The sequence below is a fragment of the Lygodium microphyllum genome, chromosome 11, assembly GCF_053477565.2.
Source record: "Lygodium microphyllum isolate KBCC chromosome 11, Lygodium_microphyllum_v1.1.10, whole genome shotgun sequence".
NCBI classification, from domain to species: Eukaryota; Viridiplantae; Streptophyta; class Polypodiopsida; order Schizaeales; family Lygodiaceae; genus Lygodium; species Lygodium microphyllum.
Window position 1 is genome coordinate 68,347,046 of NC_141145.1, and position 20,177 is coordinate 68,367,222.

The following is a 20,177-nucleotide window of genomic DNA, read 5'->3' on the forward strand; positions in this document are numbered from 1 at the left end:
GAGCTTGATAAACTCATGAGGGCAGGATTCATATACGAGATCGAGCACACGGACTGGGTATCACCTATCATGATTGTCATGAAGAAAAATGGAAAAATCCGAGTGTGCGTGAACTACAAGAAAGCGAATGCCGCTACAAAGAGGGATAACTATCCTTTATCTTACACCAAGCACATGCTTGAGAGGGTAGCAGGTAAAGAAGCCTACAGTTTTCTGGATGGTTTCTCGGGCTATAATCAAGTGCAAGTGCACCTCGACGATAGACACAAGACTGCCTTTGCCACGGAATGGGGTGTATTCACCTACATTGTCATGCCTTTTGGGCTGATGAACGCACCTGCGACTTTTCAATGCCTAATGTGCACTATCTTTAAGGACATGCTTAGGTGCGAACTGGAAGTGTTTGTAGACGACCTATGCTTACACTCTAGTTGGGCCGAACACTTAGAGAAATTGAGAGCTATCTTTGAAAGGTGTAGGTTGTACCACCTCTCGTTGAACCCCTTAAAGTGCCAGTTTTGGGTGAAACACTGATGCATCTTAGGGCACGTAGTGTTAAGGAATGGCATTGCCACTGGCTTTTCTAAAGTCAGAGTCATTGTTGACTTACCACCACCCGATAACTACAAGGAAATTCAGTGCTTCTTAGGACACACTGGATATTATCGACGCTTTGTACTAAATTACGCACTAATTGCTAGACCATTGTACAAGCTGTTGATAGTGTTTGAGTGGACTGAGGAATGCCAGCGCGCATATGAGGAGTTGAAAAAGGCTCTTACTATTGCACCAATCTTACGAGCCCCGAACTGGAACATAACGTTTCATGTACACATAGACGCCTCTAAGTTTGCTATTGGAGCCGTGCTATGCCAGCTTGGTGAACATAACTTAGATTACCCGATGAGTTTTGCCAGTAGGCAGCTCACAAAGACCGAGATGAACTATTCCACGACAGAAAGGGAGGGGTTGGCCATGGTATTTGCGGTAAAGAAATTTAGGCATTACCTGTTGGCCACTCCCTTTGTCTTCTTTTTTGACCATCAAGCCTTGCTATATCTTGTGAACAAGCTTTGCGCTACGGGACACATAGCTAGATGGTTGCTCCTTCTACTGGAGTTTGACTTCTCTGTGGTTGTATGCAAAGGAAAGCAGCATTACATGGCTGACCACCTGTCCCGCATACCCACAGGAGAAGCCGCTGGACAAGGCATACCTGACGATTTACCGAATGCTCATCTCTTTAACCTGTCTAGTGAGAGAGAATTGTTTAAAGCTGATCTGACGCTGTATTGGGCCGATGACATAGTGCAAGTGCTAGAGAACGGACTACCAAAGAGACCCATTGAGAAGGCCAGGCTGAGAAGACTTATCCTAAAAATTCAGCTACCAATTGATAGCCGGCCAACTCTACAGGTTGGGACAAGACGGTTTATTGCGCAGATGCATATGTGAGCACGAGATGCACGATGCATTGAAAGAAGCACATGGCGGAATCGCTAGAGGACACTTTAGCGGGGACACAACAGCCCGAAAGGTGCTACAGTCCCAACTATGGTGGCCCACCCTTTTCCGCAATGCAGCTAAATTCGTAAAGCACTGTGATGAATGCCAAAGGACCAAAGTGCCTGTGTGGAAAGACAAGATGGAGTTGACAACCCTTTGAAAAATGGAAAGACAACCCTTTGAAAAATGGGGCATAAATTTTATTGGACCTATCAGTCCTGCGACACAATATTCCCAAGCTCGCTACATCATAGTGGCAACCGATTATCTAACGAAGGGGGTAGAGGCACGAGCCACGAGGAAGAATGATGCTAGAACCACTGCAAAGTTCTTATGGGAGCAGGTCATTTCACGGTTTGGCTGTCCAATCGAACTTGTAAGCGACCAAGGCACGCACTTCATTAATGAGGTGATTTCCCACTTGCTCTCTACCTTCCTAATAATTCATCGGAAGTCCTCTCCCTATTACCCTCAGGCTAATGGCTAAGCCGAATCCACAAATAAAATCTTAGTCAATGTGCTTACAAAGGTAGTGTCTACTTCAAGAAGTGTCTGGGACAACAAGCTAATGGCGGCCTTGTGGGCCTATCGCACAACTTATAAAACGGCTATAGGACAGACACCTTTTAGGCTGACGTATGGAATTGAAGCCATTTTACCCTTAGAATTCTTCATCCCTAGCTTAAGGATAGCAGTCCAGGAGCATTGGGAGGGAAGAGAGGCTTGGACCAATCGCTTAGTGGAGTGAGAGTGCCTAACGGAGACTCGACTCCTCGCCACTCACTCTCTGATTTGTGAGAAGGCTCGACGAAAGATGTGGTTTGGCAAGCGTGTCAAACAGCGAGACTTTGAACAAGGGGACCTTGTTCTGCTATACTCTGTAAAAGGACATAAACAGAAGATGAAGTTTCGGGGGCTAGGGCCTTTTAGAGTACGCATGATTGGTAGAACAGGGAATGTTGAGTTAGAGACACTTGAGGGCGAAGGAATTGGCTTTTTTAATGGCAGTCGCATAAAGAAGTACTATCCTCCTTCCCATCCATTACATGAGCCACCCATGCTAGAACCCCCAATAAACGTCTGCATGACTACTATAACCGACCTTACAGATCAGGACGAAGAAGCAGTGGCACCCGTGTATCTACGAATCACAGTCACAGCAGGAGCGACGTATTCTTTCGATGCCTTGATTGATGAAGGTGCCGACTACAACATCTTGACGCATGACAATTGGACACGCATTGGTCAACCGAAACTACAGCTCACTAATGCCAAACTCACCCTGTTTGGGGGTAATGCTTATTCACTCCTAGGGAAGGGCAAGGTAGTCTTTTCTATCGAGTTTGAAAATTTACCAGCTTTCTTCCATGTGTTGCCTGACACTAAAGGAGCCGGTAATATGTCACTATTAGGTCGTACTTTCAAGAAGCAAACGAACTGTAATGTGGATTACAACCTAAACCGCATTCATCTTGCTATAGGCAATGTGCGTATAGTGACGACTTTCAACAAGGGCTGTCCTGACTCCTCCACCATTACGAAGCCACCGGTAGAAACCCCTACAACCACACTTCAGCCCGAGTCTAAACATAAGAAAACTAAGGCCTCATGCCAGGCTCTCGACCCTAGGCCCAAACCCACCAAGAGTGCTCACAAGGCCAAGGAGTCCAAGCTTATATGGGTGCCAAAACGGCAAAGACCACATCCGGGTAGACCACCCAAATGTGATTCTGAACACCAAAATAATCAGCCCCATCACGGCCTAAGAGGCAGTCTAGACACTATCGACGTAGACACACAACCACACCGCGATGGATCCCCAAAGATCTCTTGCGAGCACAAGGATACTACGAGGGCAACCCCTGGATTTGGGTGCCTAAAAATGGCAAGTTAAAAATCTCATCTACAAGCAATCTCGCCCTAGTGAGGGAGGCTTGCACACAAGGTGCCCAGGGCATAGTCAGCAAACCATTGCCCACTGTGGCTAGTAAGCCCCAGCTCATCTATCGACCAAAGCAAATGCCACAAGCCTTAGACTTACCTAATCCAGAGAACTTAAAAACCCCCATGACTGCTCACTCAGAACCCGGCACAACTCCCATGCACCCAGAGCTTCCTGCAGCACCTCAAAGTGCTTCGGAGTGCAACGCCACACCTGTGACACCAATTATGGAGTCACCATTATCCAGTCCATTTGCACCATTCCCACCAGCAGGTCTTAAACCTTCCTACGCGGTACGACCTTTCCTTTCCTTGGCTAAAGACCTCGTCGTGACTTCTGGGGATGACTTAGTAACCTGCATCAAGATGTTGGACAAGACTTTCACTACATTCGCTAGAAGTTATGAGAGGCTAGACCTAGGTCTTCTTGACAAAACACTTGCTTCGGATGTTCGTGCATTACCATGCACTTGGGAAGAATACGAACTTATGACCACTAAATTCCTCAAAATTGCTGTTGAATTGATAGCAAACGACGAAATCTCAAAGGAGCAAGCTACCCTCAAAAGACTAATCACTTCATATCATAAGCCTCCTCGTTCTGTTCCTGAGCACGAGCAGGGGGGCCGCTGGCCCCCCTGGGACCCCCCAGCCAAGGGCCTCTTCCGTGGCCCCCGGACCCCACAATAGGGGCCCCTTTTAACTCCCTTACCCCACAACTCGATGCAATGCGCCTCGAGTTGCTATCAGCTTAACCACTCCATCTAATCCAAAGATTAGACCCACAACGGTCACCTTTTTGCCATCCGGTCACATAGACCTCATCTGATATACAAGTCAGGACTCAACCAATGTCCGGGCTCACATTTGGCTTCTCCTCATAATGGGGGCCTTACAACTTTGAGCACCATGGATCATTGGTAGCACCTAATGAGGGTGGGGCATTGATCATATCTAACAGCTACTAATCCCTAGAGTTAGTCCTATGATGGAGTCCTAGTGCCATTAAAGGCACTATGAATCAACCTTATAACTTTCAAGATATTCACTTGGACTTTTATCACTAAATCTTCCATTCTTGATCCATTTTTTACTTTAGCTTTTAAACCTTGAGCTTTTGGGTAGTCCTAAAAGGGATGATCAATAATCTGTTTTCCTTTCTTACAAAGTATAAAGATAGGAGAAATAGCAAGGTAGTTTGAAAACTTTTCTCTGGTCATAGGGATAACACTCCAAATCACAATTGAGTCTCATAAAAGGTGTAGCCTTCCAAGTCTTTCTTAGTCTTCTTCTCCCAGTTGACACAATTGCAAGGGAAAATATCTTTTTCCATCTCTCTTTCAAATTAAAAAAGAAGGAAGAATTGATTTCTTTAAAGTCCTACTAATAATAGAGCCATAGCATTTTTTGTGTTTCAAATATAGCCTTTGTATGTTTCAAATTGCAATAACTTAGTGATATGATAATTGCTCTAATAATTGTTGAAGTGGGTCCATTCTCCATTTACTTTTCAAAGGACTTGCACAAACATTGAAACTATGCATCAAAGAGTCCCATTGCCACCATCAAGTGTGCAAGATTGTTGAACTTTCTTGTATTTACATCCACAATATAATCTCACTATCATAGAACTTTGCCAGCCAAAGTAAAGCTCAATTTATGTTTTTGAAAGGTAGGAAAAAATGAAGGATTGAATGCACCAATGAAGAAGCATATGCTTCACAATCAAGAATCTTCACATTGGTAACACTTAGTTGCACCCATTTCAAAGCATGAAAGGTTTTCTTTTGTACTGACAACATTGAATTAGCTACATGAAAATCATTGTTAGGCTGTAGAGTATCTAAAAATGGGACATGGATGGATGTATTTTTTTAATGTGCTCTCTCTCTCTCTCTCTCTCTCTCTCTCTCTCTCCCTCCCTCCCTCCCTCCCTCCCTCCCTCCCTCCCTCCCTCCCTCCCTCCCTCTCTCTCTCTCTCTCTCTCTCTCTCTCTCTCTCTCTCTCTCTCTCTCTCTCTCTCTCTCTCTCTCTTTCTCTTTCTCTCTCTCCCTCCCTCCCTCCCTCCCTCCCTCTCTCTCTCTCTCTCTCTCTCTCTCTCTCTCTCTCTCTCTCTCTCTCTCTCTCTCTCTCTCTCTCTCTCTCTCTCTCTCTCTCTCCCTCCCTCCCTCCCTCCCTCCCTCCCTCCCTCCCTCCCTCCCTCCGCCCCTCTCTCTCTCTCTCTCTCTCTCTCTCTCTCTCTCTCTCTCTCTCTCTCTCTCTCTCTCTCTCTCTCTCTCTCTCTCTCTCTCTCTCTCTCTCATATTATATCTCATTTGGCCAACTTGTACTCTTACTCCAAAATGACTAGTTGGTAACACTTAATTGTACCCATTTCAAAGCATCAAAGGTTTTCTGTTGTACTAGCAACATTGAATCAACTATATGAAAATCATTGTTAGGCTATACACGTATCTAAAAATGGGACATGGATGGACATATTTTTTTAATGTGCTCTCTCTCTCTCTCTCTCTCTCTCTCTCTCTCTCTCTCTCTCTCTCTCTCTCTCTCTCTCTCTCTCTCTCTCATATTATATCTCATTTGACCAACTTGTACTCTTACTCCAAAATGACTAGTTCTCTCCTCTCAATCCCATGAGAAGAAAGAAGCTAAATGATTCAAGAATAGATGTATTGCATACTATAGTCATTCACACTCATTATAGTTCAATTTGCCACATGGGTTTTTTATAAGCTCCATGATTCAAGTATGGCTCCTCTCAATCTACCACCACTCTCTCTTTCAATTTGTCTACCACCATGGGTTCAATTTTCCACATGGGTTTTTAATAAGCTCCATGATTCAAGTGTGGCTCCTCTTAATCTATCACCACAAACCGTCAACGATCAGAGGTAGGACCAAGTAAGGGACGCCGACGAAGTGGATCTGCCGAGCCTACTGACCCTATTGGATAGCTTGGTGGAGCACGACAACTCGACAATGACATAGGAAAGTTTAGACCAAAGATACAACGAGGAATGTAAAAAAGGGATGGGTACCCATGGGATTTTAGGGTTTGTATATATAAAGTTCAAAAAGTGAATAAGAGATCATTCTTGGTGTGTGGCAAAAGGAGTCTTCTTCTTCTTCTCTCCTTCTCACCTTCTTGCTTGTGTGTGCTCTTGAGAGAGGGAGTGTGAGAGTGTGAGGGAGTGAGTGTGTGTGAGAGTGAGGGATCAAGAGGGTGAAGCTCTTCACCATCTCCTCTTCTTCTTTTTCTCTTCCCTTCTCTCTTCTTGCGCGCGCGGCTATGGAGGATGGAGCTTGGAGGTGGAGGAGGCTTGAGGATGCTTAAGCTAGCATCTAGGATCGTGGAGCTACCGGTGTGTAGAAGAGAGGAGGAAACTCATATCAGCACTAAGGTAAGCTCACTACACTCATAGGATCGATGGCGCGTCGGCTAGGTGAGATATAGCCATTAGAGCTCGCTTGGAACGCTTGAAACAATAAGCGGTCCGTGGGTCTTGGCGGTTGAGCGAAAGCTCCCACAATTGAGCCATTACATGCTATTGAGCAGTTTACAGACACTTGAGACTTTGGGACTTCTTACCTTTTGGGATGATACATCATATGTCTTGGTTCACTGTATGCTTATGAGCTAAGTCTCAGTTTTGGATCCGTATCTTTGTGAACTGACACCTACTTGTGTCAAGTTTTGGTAGTGGCAGGAACACTTTGCCCCGTTGCCTGGGGGGGTGTGCCTACTCACTGGCAAATGTTTGTATGACATACTAGGGTGTTGGATTCATACTTATCGACCGTCATATGCTTATGCTATGCCCGCATGATGCCGGCTTTGGTCTTGGCAGTATCTGATTGCCTTGGCATTCGATTTTGGCACTGTTAGCTCTCTTTTACTGAAATATGAAATTTATTACAGCAAGCATATATGTATGGACTGACATGGATTTTTCATGCTGAAACACTCTGAAATGATGTACTTTCACTAGTACTTGGTGGACAGCAGCTTTGGTTCCACTTTCTTCACCATTTTTCCTCGATTTTGGTGATTTTTTGGTCATTTTCTACAATAAATAGCAACAAGCAGTTTTGAATTGTCTACAGTCTTCCAGCCTATATTATGGCGAGTTCGTCCACTGATCATGCTATTTTCAACATCACTAAGCTTGATGGTATGAATTACTCTTATTGGAAGAGCTAGATTTGGCAAGTGTTGGTGCAGAAATTGTAGATCAAATCTTTGAGGTTAAGCGTGCATCCGCCTGCAACTATGCCAGATGAGGAATGACTTGAGCTTGATGAGTTATGCAAGTCCACTATTGTATCATCTCTCACAGAATAGGTTCACTATAATGCCTTTGAGGAAGAACAAAGTGCATGGCAGTTGTGGGAAAAGATCAAGAATCTCTATGACAAGAAAAGTCCAACGAGTCATATGTATTGGCTGAAGCAGCTTATGGATCTACACATGAAGGAGAATGTGACTATGTTTGCTCACTTGAGCCAGTTCCATGCTATATTCAAGAACTTGACTTCGCAGGACATCACTTTTGCAAAGGATGTCACTCCTATTTTCTTGCTTGGTACTCATAATGAGTCATGGGATGTATTCCGCACTACATTATGTGCCTCTACTACTACCTTGAAATTATCTGATGTTGAGAGTGCTCTTCTGCAGGAAGAGGTTAACCATAAGAATTTGATGCCTCTCGTGTGTCTCATGTTATGACAGTTAGAGGTAGGAATGATGGATATGGAAAGCATGGCAGTGGTAGTGGCCGTGGACGGGACTCTCAGAAATCTCAGTCCAAGTCTCGTGGGAAGTCACATAGCAAATCCCGTGGCAGGAATGCAGATGTTACTTGTCACCATTGTGGAAAAAAGGGCCATATTAGGCCACAATGCCATGAATTGTGCAATGAAAGGCGCAAAGATAAGGGGAAAGACAAAGTGCAGGATAAGACATCTGATCACAGCATAGTACCTGCAAAGTCCAATGTTAAAATTGAAGAGACCAATGTTATGCAAGTGGTCACTAAGCCTAGCCATAGCCAATCATCTATCACGGATCCCTCAAACTACAGAAGAGGAATAGGATGATCCAAACCTTCCTGATGCTTCCTTGTTTCTAGTTAAAATAGTTACTCCCTGGTATGCAGACATAGCCAACCACCTGGAAACTCAATAGTATCCTCTTGGCATCTCAAGTCATGAGAAGAAGAAGCTTATGTTAGAATCAACCCCCTACACTTTGCTAGGCGGTGCACTGTACAAGAGAGGCAAAGATAAAGTATTACAAAGATGTGTTGCAAGAGATGAAATCGACATAGTATTGAAGGCATGCCATGACAAACCATGTGGCGGACACTTCGCAAGAGAAGCAACAGCTAGGAAGCGTTGATGATGATGATTATATCCTAGCAGCTTCTTCTAGTGCTTCGCAGATGACAGAGATACACTCTATGTATGCACAGTGTTGGCTCTTGGACTCAGGTGCGTCCTTTCATGTGACACCTTGTCGAGAGTGGTTTCATTCATACTGTACTGTTTCGGGCTCTGTGCGCTTGGGCGATGACAGCTCTCTTGATATTGTGGGCATTGGTGATGTTAGGTGCAGTTTCCTCCTGGCAGCAGTTTTGTTATACACGATGTACGTCATGTACCTCCTTTGACATGCAGTCTCATGTCAGCTGGACAGCTTGATGATGCAGGATGTCATGTATGTTTTGGAGACTCTGCATGGAAGATCACTCATGGCAGACTTGTGATTGCAAGAGGTGCCAAGGCTGGCAGTCTCTACCCCTTGATTGTATCAGCTTCTTCCCTTGATCATGTTTTGTCTGTGGGTTCTATCCCACATGTATCTCTTTGGCATGCCCATTTGGGCCATATGTCTTTGAAGGGAATGAAAATGCTTTCTGGTTTGCAGTACTTACCGCCCCTTGATTATGCATATTTTGATTCATGTGAGCATTGTCTTTATGGCAGGCAGACTAGGTCTACGCATAACAAATCTGCTAGGCCACGCATGACTGAGCCCTTGGCATTGGTACATTCGGATGTCTATGGGCCCATGCCTTGTCAATCTATGGGTGGTGCAAAGTATTTTGTTACGTTCATAGATGATTTTTCACAAAAAGTTTGGGCTTATCCCATTAGGCTGAAATCCGATGTCTTGGCTGTGTTTCAGAGATAGCTTGCATTGGTTGAGAACCAGTCTGGGTATAGGCTAAAATTCCTAAGGACAGATAATGGGGGTGAGTATGTCTCACGTGCTTTTGAGTAGTTATGTGATGAGAGGGGTATTAAGCGTTAGTTGACCACCCCCTACACCCCCCCTAGAATGGTTTGGCTGAGTGGATGAATAGAACCATTCAGGAGCGTGTACGCAGTATGCTTAGCCATGCAGGCCTACCACAGAGCTTTTGGGCTGAGGCAGTTAGTACAGCTGTGCATGTCATAAACAAATCACCCTCTAGTGGTTTGAATTTCCAGGGTATGGACTGGAAAACCTCCCTCTTATGCACATCTCCGTGTCTTTGGATGTGAGGCATTTTGCTATGTGCCCAGGGACAAGAGAAGTAAGCTGGATCCCAAGAGTGTCAAATGCATTTTCCGTTGTTATGGGATACAGGCGAGATGGGTTACCATCTCTGGGATCCGCAGGTGTGAAAAGTCATCCGCAGTCATGATATAGTCTTCCATGAAGACAAAATGCATAGGCAGCCTGAGATTTTTAGATGAATATGAAAAGAAGGTACCTACTATGACCCAAGTTTTAGGGCAACTTATGAAGGTTAGACAAGACCTCCGATCGACAAACCGAGACTTGCGTTGGATTCCTGATGTCAAAATGCAGGGTCGTATTTCAGGAGGAGCCGAGAGCTCCCGCACAGCCAGTTGAACAACCTATAGCTGCAGCAGATGCTCATGGTCAGGGTGTTGGACAGGCAGCTGGGCAGGCAGCTGAGCAGATGCAGGAGAGCCTTTCACCTATGATGAGGCTATGCGCAGGGGTGACAGTCACTCCTGGGAGAGGGCTATGAAGTCTGAGATAGACTCCCTGCATAAGAATGACCCTTGGGATTTGGTTTCCTTGCCTATGGGCAAGAAGGCTTTGCCATGTAAGTGGGTGTACAAGCTAAAAAGTATCCCAGGACACCCCAAGCCGGCATACAAGGCTAGATTGGTAGCAAAGGGTTTTAACCAGGAGCATGGTGTGGACTTTGACGAGGTCTTTTCTCCTATGGTTAAGATGACCACCCTGCGCTTAGTCTTGGCTTTGGTTGCTCAGCTTCACTTGGATTTATACCAGATGGATGTCAAGATGGCTTTCTTACATGGGGACTTGCATGATGAGATTTATATGGAGTAGCCTAAGGGCTTTGCAGAACCTGGCAGGTAGCACCTAGTGTGCAAATTGAAGAAAAGTCTTTATGGCTTGAAACAGGCACCTAGGGAGTGGTATCATAAGTTTGATGCCTTTATGCAGTCATAGGGCTACAACCGGAGTGCTATGGATCCGTATCTTTGCAGAAGAAAGCTCGTGATGGTTCTTTATTGATTTTGGTACTCTATGTGGATGATATGCTGATAGCAGGGAAAGCTCATGATGAGCTAGATGCTCTTAAGGCTCAGCTCAAGAAGAGCTTTGAGATGAAAGATCTGGGAGAGGCCGCTCACATACTTGGTATATGCATTAGACGCAACAGGCATCAAGGACTCCTCTACTTGTCATAGAGGGAGTACATTCATAAAGTCCTTGAGCGCTTTCGCATGCAGGACGTAAAGCCTATTGGTTGTCCATTACCTTCTTATAGGAAGGTATCACAGGCTGATTGTCCCCAGACAAATGAGGAGAGGGCCGAGATGGCCAAGATTCCCTATGCATATGTAGTGGGCAGTCTTATGTATGCCATGATATCCACTCGTCCAGATATTGCCTTTGCAGTTAGTGTTGTGGCATGCTATATGGCTACACCTGGCAAGAAGCATTGGGATGCCGTGAAGGGTATCATGAGGTACCTGAAGGGCACTGCAGATATGTGCATATGCTATGGTAGCCAGGATACAGGAGTCGTGGGGTACACTGTGGGAGCTTTCGCTCAACCGCAAGACCCATGGACCGCCTTTTGTTTCAAGCGTTCCAAGCGAGCTCTAATGGCTATCTCTCACCTAGCCGATGTGCTGTTGATCCTACGAGTGTAGTGAGCTTACCTTGATGCTCGATTGAGTACCCTTCTCTCCCTTGCACTCCGGTAGCTCCATGATTCTTGATGCTAGCTCAAGCATCCTCAAGCCTCCTCCATCTCCAAGCTCCATCTTCCATAGCCGCACATGCAAGAGAAGAAAAGAGAAGAGAAGAGAAGAAGAGAAGAGGAGATGGTGAAGAGCTTCACCCTCTTGATCCATCACTCTCACACACACTCACTCCCTCACACTCTCACACTCCCTCTCTCAAGAGCACACACAAGCAAGAAGGAGAGCAAAAGAGAGGAAGAAGAAGACTCTTTTTGCCACATAACAAAGAATGAACTTCTCATTCACTTTTCAACTTTATATACAAAGCCCTAAATCCTTTTTGGGCGGTCATCCCCTTTTCCCTCTTTTACATGGCCGGCCGTAGCCTAGGCCCTTTTTCCCATTTCCCACCATTCTAATTTATCCTATTCCCAACTAATGCATACACTTTACACAGGAGCAAGCCTAGCACTCCTTTACAAAGATTCGGGGGCGCTTCCGCATTTTAATGGTGCGCCCTTTTTCTCTTTTGTTGCCTCGGGTTGACACCGAAGCTTTCTGAGGGTCGTGCCCGAGCATTTGAATTTTTCAGGGACTGGCTATTGGTCAAGGCGCCTTTTTCTGCTTTTATCCTGCGCCTTTTTTGCTATTCCCATTTTTTCCATTTTCCGCTCCTCTGTGCTGTGGAAACACGGTAACATTACCCCCCTCCTAGCCAAGTGCCAATCCCATGGCACTGCGATGGGACGTTGGTTAGTTAGGTCAGCTGCTAGGCGGAATAGGTAGGTGGGTGGTTGGGGGAATGATAGGTGATGGAGGTTGGGGACGATGACCAGGAAAGATTCTGGCGTGCTTTAGGCTCCATGAAGACACTCGGCATCTTTCACACTGTTGTGGCGCCCCTTATGTAGCCAGTCGTCTTTTGAGTATCAGAAATGCTTGAAGCAATAAGCAATCCCCTAGGAGGATGGTATTGGAGGGATTTATTCTTGAGAAACCCCCCGAACGCTGTTTGTCTTGAAAACCCGTGGCGTTGATTGAAGATCCTTGTCTTTGAGTTGAAGGTCTTCAGGCTTGTGGAATCAATAAGCGATCCGTGGATCTTGAGGCATTGGGCATGGATCTTTGGACGATGAGGTTCCAAGATCTATGCCAATGGCAGTTCTACCTTGACTTGGTTCAATCATGGTGGCCATCAGCAGCAGGCAGATGGCTGGATGCTGGCACATGAAAAGAAGTTTGGGTCATTAAAGGGTGCCTGGGTGATCCTCTTCCGCAGGTAGCCATTTCTTTGAAAGTCGAACATAACCTGCAATAAAATTTGTGCACTCCCTAAGGGGTGTGTCTGCTCGCCGTGTAGTGTGTGGTGCTCAGGCCAGTAGAACTGGGAGATGGGTCTAACCTTGGGTAAGCCCTTGGTAACGGCCCACACTTGAGGACCCAGTTCGTGCTTCGTTGGAGGTGCAGTGCGAGTCTTAGGGTGACAGGTCTGAAAGTCCTGCCCTTGATGTGCCCTAAGCGTGAAGTGGGGGAGGGGGCTAGGGAGAACCCTAGGTGCAGTGACTGTGGTGCTTCTTTTGTTGGTTTTTTTTTTTTTTTGAAATGATACATAGGCCTAATTGTCTTGATCAGAATGAGGAGGAGAAGGGGGTCGGATAGACTTGCTCAAAAACTGGCGACTTTTGCATGTAATCTTTCAGATTCATGCGGACATGAAGGGAAGTGGTGGAGAGGAAGGGATGGTTGCATCTAGTGAATTGGCTGTTGTTCATGTCTTCTAGGAGGGCTAGGCAAAAAGAGGGAAGGAGACTAGCCCTCATCATGAGACGAGCCATGGCGCAGTTGTCTATAGCGTTAGGGTCAAAGAATAGGGGAGGCAGATCGCGCTCTTGTGGAGTTGGATCCTACTTAAGAAGTAGCCTAAGTAACCTAAGATAATTACAAATTGTTATAAAAACGGGGTCAGGACATGAGGAGAAGTTCGCAAGGAAGCGCATCATAGACTCATCTAGGCTTTCTACGGTAAAAAGAAGGGTGTGCTCAAAGGATACTACAGTGGAGTTATAAATAATGGGAAAGTCATATCGCCCGTGGAGGGTGGCATCAAAATCTACCCCTACCCTTCGAGGGTACGCCATGTAGATAGGGTCGTTCCGCTCGAATGGCAGGGTATTACAAAACGCCATCCAGGCGACCATGCTGATGTCGCATACTCGCCTCCTCCACAGGGGTTGGCTCTTGTAGTTTTGTACAGTGTGGGGGATTTCAAAAACCTTATCTTGCCAGTAGTCAGCTGCTTCTGTGCCCCAAGAGGTTGGGGTCTTTTCCCACTCTTCCAGCCATTTTTGCCCCAACCGGCCATCGACCGCCCGCGATTACCTCGTCCATCACTTTGAGCGGTAGGACCCTCCGCAAACTGTTGGGTAGGAGGAAACTGAAGGGGAATGGATCCTTTCCTAGTTCCTGTACCTCCCACACCACCAGTTCTGCGTGGAATCCTACGGGAAGATCATTAGGGCATGGAGGGAGAGGTGTGGATGGTAGCACGGCTGGCTTGGCTCTCAGTTTTTTTCTGGCTTCCTCCACCAGCTTTTTGCGTCTTTCTTTGGAGACGGCTTTTCTTTCCGTGACTGGGTCCTCTTGTGACGGCTCTTGGGACTACGGCGAGGGGGGTTGTGGGACTACGTCTTCCCTGAATCGATTCACATCGATTTCTAGCTTTGCTTCTTCCCCCTGCCGTTTTGTGGGTGCTACTTCTTCCTCGAATCCGAGGGCGTCTATCTCCTGGAGGGTTAGGCCGGCCAGCATTAGGTATTTTCGTTGTTCATCCAAACTCAGCCTAACCTCCACAGGTAATGGTGGCATCTGCAGTCCAGCATGTAGGGCTCTTCTTGCCATCCCGAGCTTTCTTTGCATTGCCTCCAGTGGCTCTCCTTGCGCTGCGTGGGTGGCGTCCAGGATGGTGTGGAGGAAGGCCTTCTGTTGAGTGCTGAAGGCCACTTGGGCTGCCTCCACCTTGCTCTTTGCGATGATTTTTTCCTTTTCTGTCAGAGCAAGGCACCGCACCAGTGTCTTCACCCTCTTTTCGTTGTGCGCAGCCCACTCCTCTGCCCTTTTGTTCATTACTTCCAAGCCCTCCCCCTGTCTTAGGATTAGCATCATGAGTTTCTGCTCATAATCTTCCAATTCCCTAACTAGCCTCTCTTGTTCTCCTCTTTCAGAGGTCAGCTGATCTATCAGGCGCTTGAGTTCCTCCTGCTGCTCCTCCATGCCTCGTTTTCTTTCTTCATCCCTGGCATTTAGCTCCGCCACGAGTGCATCAATCTGAGTAGATTTCGTAGCAAGCTCCTGATATTGCACTATTAGGAGCTTGTGCTCTCTTTGCATTTTTACTAACTCTTGAGTCTTGTTTTCGAGCAGCTACCTCCAGTGTTCCTCCCTTTCATCCCTAGCCTTCAGTTCTTGTCTGAGATCTGCAATCTCCTGCTGCTGCAAGGCTATCATTCTTGTCTTATCCAGCTGGAAGGCGGCCACTGATTCCTTCTCGGCTGCCAACTCAGCCACAGCTATCTTGCATTCCTCCTTCGCTTTCTCCAATTGGGAGAGTAGCTCGACGACGTATTCGTCGTAATTAGCCGATGGCATCATCGTTGTGTGAATGGGCGAGGTTGAGGCTTCAACTTTTTGCTTTTTGGGCTCTTGCCTGGACTCCGCATCCGTGGCTGGCCTCTTCTGTCCTATGGCTGTAGTCTCTGTGCTCTGTCCCTGGCCCATCTCCTTGTTGATGAAATACTGCATCCATGCCACGAACTTTGACACATCTGCACTAATCGGGATGCTGGGGGTGATGGTGGTGAGTTCCGCGGAAGGCACCAGGAGGGTAGGGATCGGATGGAGTGGGGCCTTGCCCTTGCCTTCAGGGATTGGAGGTGGCACAAACTCTGGCACCTGTGTGCTAGACCCTGGCCCCTCTTCTCTGCGCGGGCTCAGGTTCCTTAGTTCATCTGCTTAGCACTGTTGTTCAATGGACCGGCGGGGTGGCCTCCTCCAGGTCCTCTTCCTCCTTTCTTCGTAGCTCCTCCTCTTCCTCATCCGCTTTTCCCTTCCTTTCCTCCTCCCCTTTTTTATGCTCTTCCTTCTTTTTCCCTTTCTGTTCTTTTTCCCTCCTTTTCTCCTCTTCTGCTTCTTGTTTTGACGCCTCCTTTGCTTTCTGTAACTCCTCTTTTTCCCTCTCCTCCTCCTGTCTCTTTGTTCTCTCTCTCTCCTTTGCTTCTTTCAGGGATTCCTTCTTCGCCCTTTCCAAGTCTTCCCTTTCCTTCTTCCTGCCTTCGTCATTCTTCTTCTTCCTCTGCGTCGCCTTCTTCTTCGTTGTCCTGATTGTCTTTTTACTAGTCTATCCCTCCCCTTCTTCTTCTGTTTCCGTTCTGTCGGTGGACCTGTCTTTGTCCTGGCGAGGAGGCGACCTCTCTGGCATTTCTCCTTCTCCCTCCTCAGCCTCCTGAGCTTCCTTTACTGCCTCCTGGATGAGTGCAGTTAAGACTCCTCCGTACCCGATGAAGGAGGCCTTGGAGGAGGCTTTCTTCCTTTCCTAACTTTAGAAGCTGGCGGAGATTCTCCTCCTATTGGTGCACTTCCTAGGGCTAGCGCTCTGGCCGCTTGATCAATCGTTTTCTGCACGTACCCATTCCAATCTACTTCGTCTAGGGTGTGGGCTGCTACATTCTCCAGCACTGGCACACTAATTCGATGCATTAAGGAATTGTAACGTTGGCTGGAGAAGAGCACATGCACCAACTTGTCCTGCAACCTGGCTTCTGTGTCAGGGATGTCCTGGATGCTTATGCCGTCATTCGTGAGCACCTCTTCCTTCTTCATTTTCAGCAAGGCATAAACATCCCTTTTTTGTCTCCTTTCTGTCCTTGGTACCAATCCCAAAGCCTTCTCCACCAAGGCTGGATCCAACCGGACTTGTACCTGCTTTGCACCCTCTCCTCGGCCCACTGTTACAATGCCACCTTCTTGGTCTGGGTCATATGTTCTGAGGAATTCTACGCACTTTAGGTGATCCGGCTCCTGCGAGAATTTTTCAATATACTTTGTGAGGTTGTATTGTTCCACTACCCTCTTGGCTGCTTCCTCCTTGGCCACCACAACTTCGATGTTGTGGATGGTTCGGAACTTGAGCTGGCCGAAGGTGCAGTTCTCTAGATGGATGTGATACTGCTCCCTTTCCTTGTCCGTGAGCGGGAGTCGATGGGCGCGGTCTTGCTGCGACATTTTATGCTCCTGCCATAATTCGTAACTTTCGTTAGCATTTTCCACATATCACTTCGCTGTTTACGTGAGAATAAAAACTCTTGAATGAATTTCTTAGGAGGCCATTTTTTCATACTATATGCTTATGCTTTTCACTACCTTTACTTTACTGTACCTCCTTTTTATTCATTTCCTATCTGATTCCTTTCACCTTCACCACATACCCCCTCCCCTTCCGGCTTAGAAAAGAATCCTTCCTAGGATTGGGGGTTAAAAGGTGAGGGGCTTTGGCCCTGTTGGGGTAGGAGTTACGTGTGAAGAAGCCACGTGTAGAATTTTGGATTGTATTCCAGTTGAGCATGACAATCAAGAGCATATGGTTGGATGGAGACTTGGGAGATGTAGGTCAAGACATCATGAAAGAGATCTCCAATATTAAGGCGGCTTGCAACGTGTAATTCCTCTTCCGTAAGGAATTGATCAATGTAAGGGTGAGCGAGCACATGGTCGTCTAAATGCTGGTTGCAGGTGATGGCCAAAACCCTAAACGAGATAGGTGCCACATAAGTAAGGTCATATTTGATGGTTTTAACTGCCCTACGTTGCTCAGCATTGGTCATGATCCGGCAACCTTTTTTCTCCCATTGGATATCCCTGGCCGACTAGTGGAGGCTCATATGGTAGGTCGGTCAGGCCAACCTCACGGCCTTCGCAAGCTATAAAAGCTAAACCCCTTCACAGCCATCGATCACTCATCTTTCACCCAGTCAGAGTTGTTGTTCCAGCTAGCCTTAAGCTCTTCACCTATCTTCTGTCTAGATTGCCATCTAAGCTTCACATAGTGGAAGCGCACAGGTGGACAAAGCCATCTTTGTATCAGTTGTTTGGAGTTAAAGAATTTACTGATTCTCCTCTTATCTGTTGTGTACTCTCTATCTCTTTCTCAGATTCTGTTCGCTGCGCCGTGTAATATTTTACATGGTATCAGAGCCCAGGGGGCTCTAAAGATCGGAGAGTGTGCAAGAGGCAAAGGCTTCAATAGCAAAGAGACATTATATCAACTTCCGGAAGCGGTTTTGGCGCATCAAGAAGCGGTGCAGGAGGTGGTGTTGCTGTACCGGCTATTTAAACATTGAGGATTCGTCCACCAACCTTCAGCAAAGGCAAGTTAGATGGTACAAACTACACCTTGTGGAAGTTCAAAATTACAACTATCCTTGATTCTTATGAGCTTTTGGAGACTGTACTGGGGACTGATGCAGAACCACAGCCTACCCCCGACCCATCAAATCCTAGTGTGATGATTCCTCCGAATGTAGATCTTCTATGAGCTTGGAAACGAAGGAATGCAGATGCATTATGTGCCTTAGTTACAAGCTGTTCTGACAATGTTCTGGCTTTGATTCAGCATACAACCAAAACGTAAGAGGCTTGAAATGTACTAAGGAGTCAGTATGAAACACGAAACCAAACAAGGATTCAAAACTTGGAGAATCAACTAGCAGTGGAGAAGTTTGCTGAAGGAGAGACGGTTGAAGCATTCATCACTCGGATTAAGAATCTGTGCGACCAGATGGCTGGCGCTGGGATAAAAAGACTAGCGAAGAGCTAGCTCGGATCTTCGGATTTGTCCACAAAAGTTTGATGGACTAGTAACTGCCCTTAATACTCAGGTGAGACCTCAAGCTTTGACTTTTGAGGAGTTTTGTACATTATTAATGGAGGAGGAGTTGAGGCAGAAAGCCCGAGAAGGAAGCAACAATGGAGATGTTGCATTCTCTGCCAATGCAAAAGGCAAAGGTGGTTCCTCCACCAAAAATGATGGTGACAAAAAGAAGAAGGGTGAAAAGAAGAAGTTTCAAGGAGAGTGCTTCTACTACAAGAAGAAAGGACATGCAATTGCAGATTGTCGTGTCAAGAAGGAAGATGAAAAGAATGGTACCCTTAAAAGTAAAGGGAAAGAGACAGCCAATATGGCTGAAGCAGAGCTGGAATTATTCATGGTGACCATTGAGGAAGCGTGCTCCTCAGTGCAAGAAGAATCTACCACTGACTCATGGGTGTTGGATAGTGGGGCCTCCCGTTACATGACCAACAAGAAAGGTCTATACAGTTCTATGCAACCTCTACAAGCATCCATCACTGTGACGGTTGGAAATGATGCTAAATGCCCTGTTGCGGGCATAGGTACTATTTCTTTTGTTGCTGCAAATGGTGAAGTCAAAAAGCTTTCAAATGTGTTTGTTTCCGAAATTAGGAGAAATCTCTTATTAGTTGCTGCGATAACTGATCTTGGTCATGAAGTGAGGTTCAAGAAGACAGGTGCAGAAATTCTTGATAGTGCTGGCACAATTGTTGGCAAAGGAGAAAGAAGGAACAACCTGTATGAGCTAAGTGCTCTTACAGCCACCGCTGGAGTGGGCACAAGTAAGCTTTGGCATGAAAGGTTTGGACACATCGGATTTCAGTGTTGAAGGAGATGCAAAAGCAAGGTATGGTTGCTCACCTACCTACAATAACTGAATTGAAGGAACCATGTGAAGCTTGTATGATGGGCAAGCAACAGAGAAAAGCATTTCCACAAGAAAGCAAGAATAGAGCACAGGCTCCTCTAGAGTTGGTGCATGCTGACTTGTGTGGTAAGATGCCTACACAGGCCTTGGGGGGATCTTCTTATTTTATGTTGATTGTCGACGACTACAGTAGGAAGATGTGGGTGTACTTTCTTTGTGATAAGGCTCAAGCTTTTGGTAAGTTTAAAGAATGGCTAAAACTTGTTGAGAATGAAACAGGGAAAAGTGTGAAGAAATTTAGAACAGATGGTGGTGGTGAGTTCAACTCAAAGGAGTTTGAAGGCTTTTGCAAGAGCAAAGGGATCAAGTGTCAATTGACGACGCCTCACACACCTCAGTAGAACGGTATTGTGGAATGTAGGAATTGCACCATTGTGGAGATGGCAAGATGCATGCTAAAGGGCAAGGGATTGCCTAACCATTTTTGGGCTGAAGCTGTTAATACTGCAGTCTACATTCTAAATCGGAGCTATACAAAGGCTCTCAAGGGAAAAACACCTCATGAGGCTTACACTGGTAAGAAACCATCTGTCTCACATTTCAGAATTTTTGGATGTGAATGTTATGCACATGTTCCAGATGAGAAGAGAAACAAGTTAAAACCAAAAAGCAGGAAATGTATCTTCTTGGGTTATAGTGATGAGCAAAAGGCTTACAAAT